Source organism: Macaca nemestrina, chromosome 10, assembly GCF_043159975.1.
Source record: "Macaca nemestrina isolate mMacNem1 chromosome 10, mMacNem.hap1, whole genome shotgun sequence".
NCBI lineage: Eukaryota > Metazoa > Chordata > Mammalia > Primates > Cercopithecidae > Macaca > Macaca nemestrina.
Genome location: NC_092134.1, coordinates 113,756,365 through 113,767,952, shown reverse-complemented (window position 1 = coordinate 113,767,952; position 11,588 = coordinate 113,756,365). Strand labels below are relative to the sequence as shown.

General features: G+C 37.1%; 1 protein-coding gene across 12 annotated transcripts in view; it reads left to right on the top strand.

Moving 5' to 3' along the window:
• Positions 1-11,588, top strand: part of LOC105492180 (coiled-coil domain containing 91) — a 372,391-nt gene that overhangs the window by 16,633 nt on the left and 344,170 nt on the right. The window contains exon 1 of one of the 12 annotated variants that reach the window (XM_071071972.1): positions 264-280. The exons of the other annotated variants lie outside the window; for them this stretch is intronic. The gene's annotated coding sequence lies outside the window, so the exon portion shown is untranslated. Of the gene's footprint in view, positions 1-263; positions 281-11,588 lie in introns of those variants that run through there. 12 annotated transcript variants of the gene reach the window in all.

Sequence of the window (11,588 nt, the reverse complement as noted above, 5' to 3'; positions counted from 1 at the left end):
ATATTACTTGGAGAAATTGGATTTTCTGGTTAATGGAATTTCCTAGTAAAAGAAAAACAACTAGAAGCCCAGTTTTTCCTTGATTTTGTGAAAATATCTAGACATGTATTTGTGGGCTTTGATGACTTAGTTATTGAAGGTAAATGACCTCTCCCCCTGCCCCTTTTTAAAGCATTTAGCTGAATGCTTATCAAGCTATGGTACCTGGCATTCATAATTGAGAATATTGTTTTCCAGTGCTGCAGAAGAGAGTCACATGATTGTTGCCCTCAAATGATTGGTAAGAACATTGGGTTAAAATGTAGTTGTATTGTATTTTTGGGTTCTTACAATATGAATATATGTAAGTTTTTGTGTTTTATTTACTTTACATCACTTTTCTGCATGAGGAAGACATAAATGGTTTGCAAATGTTGTAAATGATTACTAGAGATGCCTTTTCATGCTCACATTAGCCAGTCCCTGATATGCATTTATTTTTATTATTAACTTTCTGATTAAAAATAAAATTATGCATACTGGCATTTTTTGGGGGAAATAATGCTATTATTTATTTCACCATTCAGAATGCAAAATTAGCAATTCCTACTGTAAGCAATTTCAAATTTTCACACTTACCATGAATTTAAGGATGCAAAGGACCTGCTTTATATTTCTGCATTTTTTTTTTGTGAGGGAAAGTCATGTTAGGTATTTCTAAGATGTGTTTTTCTCTTCTCTTTACTCTCCTTATTCCATTTGAATCGTGTAGTTTTAAGCTAGGTATTTATTTACTTATTTGTTACCAGAGAGATGTCTCATGTTTGGGTGGTATATATTGCTGCCAAAGGCTCACCATGACGTTGCTCAAGGTGAAGAGAGGCTTTAGCACCACTCTCTGTTACCATCATTTGGGTTTCAAGTCTCGGCACGTCATTCATAGGTTACAGTATCCTCATGGTCGCACATTTCTTTCAGCTCTTGTCGTTCCACTTGAAGGGAGACCATTAGATGTTCTAGAGATGGCTGCATGCAAACGTTTAAAACCTTTGAGAGAATACAGTGCACTAGGGAGGCTATTATTATGACTATCAGGAGGATAATACCAAGAGTTTGGAGTATGCTCCTTACCCAGGGTCCCCATAAACCATACCTCTTAAACTCAAATAGATCAAAGAATGAGCTAGATAAGAAGTCTACACGCTTAACTAAGTAGTTTTTTCATTAATCCCCTGCAACTGAATTTCTATAATACCTGATGTTTTCTCTATAGGCCGTAAGTGCCAGTGGCCGCACAGGTACTTCTGTGTTTAGCCACTTTTACTATTTAGCATAACTTTTACAAGAGAATTTAAAGTCTGTTGTGTAACCATAGCCTTTACAGTATATAAAGCCTATCATGCTAACTAGCCTATCATGAGGGATACATTTCTAATCATTGTCTGTTTTATTCCAAACTATGGAAAAAGGACCTAACAAATGATGCCCTTCCAGAGGAGTGAAGGCCTCCAGGCAGTGTTTTCTTAAACCCATGATGTGGGTTAAGAGGAGTGAATCAGTGTTCTGTTTCTGACTGATTATGAGGCAAAGTTTCTCACTCACATTGGGCCTTCATCTTTTATCTATCAAAGTGTAAGATTATCCATGTATAAGGCTGGCTGCAAAATTCTTCACAAATAAAAGTATATCCCATAAGTGCACACAACAGACCTTTTTTCCACTTCTATTCATAGAGGCATAAGCAAGGAAGAAAATATTTAAAGATAAGAGTCTAATGATAGTAGAGAAATCTTGATCTACGATCTTGGGAAAAGCTGTTCACATCAAGGATGCCTTCTTCTGGGGAGAAACTTCTCTGGTTAGCTTTACGTTAAGGATTTCGATGAGTGTACAGTTCCAAAAGTGTGGAGGGATCCTTCACAGTTGTGTGATTATGAACCCAAGGTGCGAGGTTCCAAAGTTTTGTTGCAGATTGGATGGCAAGGTCAGTCTTATTCTGATGTTCTCAGAAGATCCAGTCTTTGGAGTCTAGATTGTGAAAGGGTTGATTGTCCTCCAAACCATAAAAAGCTTTATTGACCTGATGAAAATACACTGTGGTAAAATAATTTAGTGTTATAACATCAGCCCTCCTGCATGGGAAAGTTTTTATACAACCAAAAAACATGCATTGAAAATGAATGAAATCCTTTTGTAAATGTTTAAATGGCCCATCAGGTAGCCGAATGTACCTGAAGCTTTGATTGTCTTCCCAGGAATATAGAATGGAACATTGGTTATAAACTATTTTCACAATTTATAAGTCACCACATCAATATATTTAATTTGGATCATTTTATCTTTTCCTTGATGAGTCATGGAATGCAGAACTTTTAATAATAAAAGGTTTAAGGACTCAATAAGGACAAGGCAGCTGTTCTGGTTTTTCATGAGTCTGTGCTTAACATTGGACTTGATTCTCCAAATTAGATGCATAGAACTGATAACTGATGGGTAATCATAGGTAATTTGACTTAGACCATGCATTTTATTCAAATTGTGTATCTAAATAATTTCAGTATTTGGTCATTTAGCATGAAAATCTGGCAAAGTACTTCCTTGGTATTTAATTAATTTTTGTTCTACTTGGATCAGCAGTTTTGTAACCCAGTCAGTCTTTTCATGAAAGTTCCAGGAATTCTTACCCAGTTCACATGACATGATTCTAAAGCTATTAGAAACCTGTATTCAAGAGTACTTTTCAGGGTCCTCTCCATCTTTCATGAACCTCCTAAAAGATGCCATGCTTTTGAAATTTTGAGAAACTGCATCAGCATTAAGCAGTTAACTATGGAAATGATTTTAAATAGTTATAATTAACAATACAATTGACAAAGAAATTTTGTTATTTCTGTGGTCTACAATAACATAATAACTTTAATTGTGATTGATAGCATATACTCAGACATAATAGAATTTTAGAAGTCCCATACAATTTTGGAACATATATTAATATAATTTACTAAAATATAACCTGGAGACTAAACATTATTTTTATTTTGACAAAGTTTTCCATGTAACTTAGCATGCCAAATAATCCTGTTTACCTGTCTCTTAAATGCTTCAGGGGCCCTCTGGAGGATTCCAAAATTCGATGTCAGAAAAGACCATTTTAAAGGTGAAATTTGATATTGAGAAGCCTATCAAATATGTTTAAAGGTTTAAAATACTTGATATTATGAAATAGAATCCAGGTTACTATAAGTCATTCATTTAGCCAAAATGATGACTTAAAATTCTTTTTTTTTTTTTTTTCTGAGATGGAGTCTTGCTCTGTCGCCCAGGCTGGAGTACAGTGGTGCCATCTCGGCTCACTGCAAGCTCCGCCTCCCGGGTTCACTCCATTCTGCTGCCTCAGCTTCCTGAGTGGCTGGGACTACAGGTGCCTGCCACCAAGCCCGGCTAATTTTTTTTTTTTTTTTGTATTTTTAGTAGAGATGAGGTTTCACCATGTTAGCCAGGATGGTCTTGATCTCCTGACCTCGTGATCTGCCTGCCTCTGCCTCCCAAAGTGCTGGAATTACAGGTGTGAGCCACCACACCTGGCCCATTATCTTTTAATATTTCATGAAAATCTTGTTCAAGAGAGAAAGCCAAATTTCAACCTTCATTAGTCTGTTAATGTCAATCCCAATTTTTAATAAACCTTATAAACAAATCACTTCAATCTTAGTTTGACCAGAAAGTGAGATTCTCATAAATCGTTTCTAACCTTTTACCATTTTTGTGAAAGAGAAGATTAGTGCTTTAAGAAAAAACCTTGTTGTGCCTTTATTCCCATTTTCAATTTATGGAAAAACCGAATAATACCGCTTTAAATTTGGCCAATACGTTCACACACAGATTTTCTTTTACAACATTAATTATTTATTATTTCTTCTTCTTCTTCTTATTTTTTGAGACAGAGTTTCACTCTTTTTCCCAGGCTGGAGTGCAGTGGTGCGATCTCGGCTCACTGCAGCCTGAGCCCCTTGGTTCAAGTGATTCTCCTGCCTCAGCCCTCTGAGGAGCTGGGTTTACACGTGCCCGCCACCAGGCCTGGCTAATTTTTGTATTTTTGGTAGAGACAGTGTTTTGTCATGTTGGCCAGGCTGGTCTCGAACTCCTACCTCAGGTAATCCACCTTCCTCGGCCTTCCAAAGTGCTAGGATTACAGGTGTGAGCTGCCACACCCAGTTCAAGATTTTTTATAGCACTTTCATAACTTGTGTAAAACTTTAGCTTTATTTTATCTAATTTTAAACAATCCTTTAACTCTTTAAACTAGGCAAAAATTTATATTCCCATGCTTTCTTATAATCTTTTACCAAAACACATTTCGTTTTTCAGTAGTCTTAATTATATGTTAAAATGGTAATTCTTAGCAACTTTCACTTTTGGTGCATAAATTTCCTTTCATTATTCCTTTCATAATTTCCACAGACCATCTACAACATGCTTGGACTTTCTGACTTATCCTAAACATCCTTCTTTTTAAACAACCAGGTCATTTTTCACTTTAGGACAATAATTTACGATACAAGATCCTTTCTGATATAAAATCTCTTTTCTTTATAACCTTCTTTGTATAGCTAGGGGACTTGACTAATTCTATATGTCCCCTGGCCTTTAAAGTCAAGGCAGTGTATGACCTTAAAGCATTTAACAAACCTAGTATCTGACCTGAATAATTTAGACCACATATCTTTATTTTTGCCAAAAATCTTTAAAATGTTTTATTTCTCAAAGATTACTAAAATCATTACAACTAAACTAAAAGGCATTACAATTTTTATTTTTCTTTCAAAATATTTGATTTAAGCACCTATTTTTCTTTAAACCAATTAATTAGAGCTCTTTTACATAAACATTACACATACAACACATGTATAACTACACAGACAGAAGATTATTACAGTTGTTGTAAGTTTCTGTTTACCAGTTCTAAGTTTTTAAATTGTATTACTGGCTATAGGATGAAGTCTTTGGAAGAACAGGGCCAAGAAAGGGTCTCTGGAGCCTCCTGTTTTTCCCAAGGAGACCCAGGCTGTTAGAACTTGAATATCTGGTTTTAATTAAGCTGACTTTTAACCATAGCACTCTTTAATAACAGTTTTTCTGAATTTTTTATTACCTGACTTTAGCCAGGCCAAACAGCTGATACTTTTGTGCTTAAAGAAAGAAAAATTGAAGATGATTTGTAGAGGTTAAGATAATTTAAAAATGGTAAGGGTCACCCAAATATCAATGAGAAAGTACTCATTGCCTAAGCTGGGAATTGAACCCTGACCCAGCAGCCATTTTGATGGCGGAGACTGAGAAAGTATTATCAAATAGTTACAAGGTCAAGCTTCCAGGGACATACAAAACAAGATGGAGTCTCATGTATTTTTTCCTTTTTTTTTTTTTTTTCCTTCTTTCAGGGATCTGCAGCAAAGATTATTACTGACCAGTTTGCTGGGACATCTTGAACAGCGGGCTTCCAGGGTTTTAGGCACATATTTTATCCTAAGGTACCCCTCTTTATGACAGAACAACACAGAAGGACAAAGCACACTAGATTAACTACAGCTTAAGACCAGCCTCAGAATTCTTTTTTGTATTAATTAAAACTTCACAGAGGAGATAAATAGTGATTTTTACCATTCATTTAACCAGTTTGGACAGAGAAACAGAGGCCAGAAATCTGAGTGGTGAGAAATTCTTACCCTTTTGCCAACATGACAAGCCTCTGGGTTTCCTTTCCCTGAGTGGCCCTAGTGACCTGGCTCACCACACCATAACCCTGAGGGCCAAGCCACAACACAAAGAAAAATTATCTTTTTCCATTCTGGCCGGTGCAAAATACTTGTGACAAAACATAGACATTAGCGAGTCTGCCTAGCACCCAATATCAGACTGGCAGGGCTCAAAATTGCCCCCAGATGGTCCCCATCATCTCTAAATCTTTTTTAGAAGCTTCTGCATATTAATAGGCATCCCTAGATGTGATTAATTTGGGAAACTTCATTTTTAAATACACTTCTGTGTATTGTTGTTCACTTGGAATGTTTTACTGTAAGTTATGTTTAGTAAGATTTTGTCATTTCTGCAAGACTTTGTAGTCTCTTGGGTCTAGTGTATAGCAGGAAGGAACTCAGTTTTCTAGAAATTAAGGATTCCGTTTTTTACCTAAAATGTTGGCTTTACTCTCAGGTTCTCTTGATTAACTTAGCCAGTTTTTTTTTTTTTTTCCCTCTACCTAAGCACACCAGTAAAATGAAACAAAGGGGTGGAATATAAAAATCCCTGTGAATTTTCAAATGCCAAATTTTATAACCCCTACAGTATTACAGTTTGCTACCAGTTTCTTTCTGACCCAGTCAGATGTAAGAGGCCTCTAACTGGACCCTAGCCAGTTAATTTCTGGATTAAATCCATTCCTGGACCCAGTCCAGTTTCTGTCATGACTTCCAAACCCAGTTTGGATTAGAAATTTGCTCAAAGATACTTGGAGAGCTCAAAACACAAATCCATGGAGTTCTGAAATCCAAAAGAGAACTTACTGCAATCCCCAGCCACACTGAGATCAGTGGACTCAAATGGGTCCTGCAGGTACCTTGCTTTGTTCACTCAGTGCTCCTGGGGGTTGTTAGAAGCTGTAGTTTGGATCCCGCTTCTGACACTATCTGTTAAAAGTAAAGCTTCAGCCAAATTAAATTTAAAGGAGTTTAACTGGGCAATGAATGATTTGTGAATCGGGCAGCCTCCAGAATCACAGCAGATTCAAAGAGACTCCAGTATGGTCACATGGTGGAAGAAGATTTATACACAAAAAAAGGAAACAACATACAGAAATGGGAAGTGAGGTACAGAACAGCTTGATTGTTTACAGGTTGGTGTTTGCCTTATTTGAACACAGTTTGAATGCTCAGCAGTATGTGAATGATTGAAATACGGCCACCGGGATTGACCAAGACTCAGCTCTTTTACAGGCGCATACCCCTGAGTTAGGTTTTCAGTCTTGTCACTCTATTCAGTTAGGTGCAGTTCAACCACAAGGACTCAAATATGGAAGTATGGAATCCCTCTTAGTCTTCTTTAACACATGTTTTCTATCATCTTGGGAAAATGTGAGCAAACTAGTTATTTATGTGTTTCCCTTGGTGAACAAGTCTGTTTTTTATTAATGAGGCACTACTAGCAGACCTTTGATTGATGCATAAGCAAAGATTTACTAATTCAAAACTGAGTCTATGAAAGTTAAATAATGGAGAACTGAGATATGTTGAGAAGCAAAATTCAGTTTAATAGAAATCTTTGAGTCCTGACTGCATTTCAGGTGCCTGTACTAGGAATTGGGGGATACAGGAGTAAGTGCCACTCTAGGTCTTCAAAGACCTCACAGTCAATTATTTAAGAGTTTTAATAAACAAATAAGTTATAGTGAGGTTATTGATTGGGAAGGAATGGGATCCTGAAAATTCGAATGGGGATGTATGGGGAGACCCTGATGAAGCTGGGGACTTTGAATCCCTAAATTCTGAGGAGTCGTCTTTGCCAATTGAAGAGACCTCCACACCCTTAGTGGGAATGGCCTCTTTACCCACCTCCCCTTTGCGCCTCCCACCCCACCAGGGGAATTAATTCTGCATTGCCCAAGGAAACCGTAATGACTTTCCCTGAGGAGGTTGCCATGCAAGACAATTCTCAAGACCCCTCCCCACCATTTCCTCTTTGTTTCTAGACCTATAACTACACTCAGGTTTTAGTAGGCCCATAAAGATGAGGCACAAAGTGTGACCCATGAAGACATGTATTACACTCCGAAAGAAATACTGAGTTTTCTATTTATACCAACAAAAGTCCAGAGAACATGTATGATAATGGATACTAAGGGTATAGGATAATGCCAGAAGGAACATAAAGCTGGATTAGACCAAATCTATTGATGTGGGTTCACTAAGCAGAGATTCTGCCGCTTGGGGGATTATAAAAGGCTCTAACACTTTGTTTTCTTCATTTGCTCCCATCATGAAAGGGACAGTGTTTTGTTCTTATTCCTGCTGGAGTAGACATTGGATATAGATTTCCCTTCCCTGCATGCATTGCTTCTACCAAAACTACCAGACATGGATTTAAAGAATGCCTTATCTACTATCATAGTATTAATATTACACACAACATTGTTTCTGATCAGAGAACTCACTTCACAGCAAAAGAAGTGTGGCAGTGGGCCCACGTTCATGGAATTCACTGGTCTTAAGATGGTCTCTACTATAGTGAAACAGCTGGCTTGATAGAATGGTGGAATGGTTTTTTGAAGACTCAATTATGGTGCCAGCGCCTTGAAAGGCTGGTGCAGGATTCTCCAGAAGGCTGTGTATATGCTGGATCAGTTTCCAATATATGGTGGTGTTTCTTCCATTGCCAGGATTCATAGATCCAAGAATCAAGGAGTGGCATCAGTCACTATTACTTCTAGTGACTTGCTAGCAAAATTTTTGCTTCCTGTTCCTGTGAACTTATGCCTTGATGACCCAGAGATCTTAGTTCCAGATGGAGGAATGCTTCTACTAGGAGATAAAACAATGATTCAATTGAATTGGAAGTTAAGATTCTAGCCTGGTCACTTTGGACTCCTCATATCTCTGAATCAGCAGGCAAAGAACAGAGTTACTGTGCTGGCTGGACTGATTGATCTTAACTACCAATGAGAAATTAGATCACTGTTCTATAATGGGGGTAGAGTATGTCTGGAATACAGGGTATCCCTTAGGATGTCTCGGTCAGTGGAAAATTACAACAACCCAACCCAAGCAGGAGTACTATGGCCCAGATACTTCAGGAATGAAAGTTAGGGTCACCCCACTGGGTAAACAGGCACAACCAGATGAGGTGGTTGGTGAAGGCAAAGCAAATACAAAATAGAAAGTGGAAGAAGATAGTTATTAATACTAGCTATTAATACAGAAACAAGGCCTGTAATTGTCATGTGTATTTCCATCTTATTTTGTTATGTTTATGTGTATGTGTATAAAATGTAGAAAGTATCTTTGTTTTCTTTCCTCTTTTATTCCCTTATCATGTATATAAGATAGTTTGACTATATATAATAGTATTTAAGTATTGTTAGTTTTACATCCTAGTGTTTAAATTACAGGATATCAAGGAAAATAGAAATATCATTCAAAGTCTTTACTTCCTCTTCTTGGAAAGGGGCTAATACATTTCCAGTTGTAGTCAGGACAGTTGCATCACGTTAGGTGAAATTATGACCTTGTTATTTTCTTTATTTGGAGACTAAATATGATTTGAGGAGATGCAGATGTGTGCCAAGTGGACTTGTGATGCTTAATTTTATGTGTCAACTTGACTAGGCCATAGGGTACTCACAGATTTGATTAAACATTATTGTAGGTATGTCTTTGATAGTATTTTTGGATGTTAACATTTGAATTGGTAGACTGAGTAAAGCATATTTTCCTCCCTAATATGGGTAGCCCTCATCCAACCAATTGAATATGTGAGTAGAATGAAACAGTTGTGTAATAAGAAACTGCTTCTTCTTGACTGCTTCAGCTGGAATGCCAGTCTTCTCTTGTACTTGGACTGTATCTGACACTATTGGCTCTTCTGGTTCTCAGGCCATTGGACTCAGGCTAGAACTTACACCATCAACTTTCCTTGTCGTCAGGCTTAACACTATCGATTCTCCTAGCTCTCCAGCTTGCTGACTGCATATCTTTGGACGTCTTGGCTTCTATAATCTCATGAGCCAATTTCTGAAATTAATGTTTCTCTCTTTATTTATATACACAGATAGTTCCTCTTAGTTCTCTTTTTCTGGAGAACCCTGATTAATATACTTACCAAAAAAGTAGAAAATTCGTTGATTATTTCCTCTTCCAGTATAACCAACAGTTTGTGGTTGGCATGATATAATGTCAAATATGAAGCTAATAAAATTTTGAAATAATGTAGGATTATCTTACCACTGTACCTATTAAGAAGAGTGGTCTTTAGCTTACTTCATAATTTGCCTTTATTGTTTGTGATATCCCAAAGGCAACTTAAGAAATAAATGACTATATACTATGTAAAAGGAAGATGAAAAAAATAATGAAATGCTTAAAATGCCTAGTACAAGCAGAATTTATAGTAAATATTTTAGAAAGCCAGACACAGACAGAAGCAGTGTACGTACACTGTCAAGCATATGAACATTTAACAACAGTGACACATACCTGCTTTGGCTTCAATATATTTGGTAATTCTCAGGAATTGGTACATCTTTTTTATTTTCACCACATTACCATTTTAGATTATAGAAGATAGTCATGGCCGGGCGCGGTGGCTCAAGCCTGTAATCCCAGCACTTTGGGAGGCCGAGACGGGCGGATCACGAGGTCAGGAGATCGAGACCATCCTGGCTAACACAGTGAAACCCCGTCTCTACTAAAAACTACAAAAAACTAGCCGGGCGAGGTGGAGGGCGCCTGTAGTCCCAGCTACTCGGGAGGCTGAGGCAGGAGAATGGCGGGAACCCGGGAGGCGGAGCTTGCAGTGAGCTGAGATCCGGCCACTGCACTCCAGCCCGGGCGACAGAGCGAGACTCCGTCTCAAAAAAAAAAAAAAAAAAAAAAAAGAAGATAGTCATTATGCCCCTATTTTCCCTGTTGAGGGCTAAAATGTTAATCAGATATACTGGGGAAAGATTTAATATACTTAAAATAGAATCTTATGCTGAATAATGCTGCTTAAATTAAAAAGAGAGGAGAAACCCATTAATAGCAATACTTAGTAGTACTTAATCGTCGTTGTTTTGTTGTTTTAAGAATGAGTTAGCATGAAGACTCTAGGATTTCCTCTTTGATCAAAACTTTTAGGAGAGAAGAATGATCCTTTGTATATTTTCAGCATTTAAAGCTGTCTAATTGCCACACATTCTTTCCATTGTGATTGTGTAGCAATGCTGAGGTCTGGAATTATGCAGATCATTTAAGCTTTCTTTGTTGTTCATCAGCTCTCACTACAATCCTTTCTCTGTGTTTCTCATGTTGGATTATATGGCAAGCTTTTGTTGGGTTCTTATCTTCAGAAAATGTATAGTCATTTTCTAAGCACAGCACATACGTATTTCTCTTGCAATTCAGTTACTTTAACATGGTTTCAGTAAGTAAAATAAAATATATATAGTGCCTCAGAAATATCACATAATTCAATTATGCTAACCAAAATTGTGCCATCTTTTTGGGAACTTATGTGTAATGAACTGGTGGACTTTGTCTACTCTCCCAGAGGAAAGGTAATCATGATAATTGAATAAAACACCATTAATTGGTTTTGTATGTAGAGAAGTTGGGGTGTGTGTTTGTGTGTGTGTATAAACTGTAGCATTCTTTTTATATAGTTATATATTTTTATTCATTCTTAAGGTAATAAGCAATTGTTGAGAGCAGTGTTCTTATAATTGCTCTCTTCATCTATGAAACTGAAATTTCTTGATGGCTTTAAGTGTGTTTGTTCAGGAGAGAGAAAATCATTGTGAGGGAAGTAAATAGAATGTTACTTTCATGTTAAGGGATTCTTTGTTTTAGCATTTTAGAATA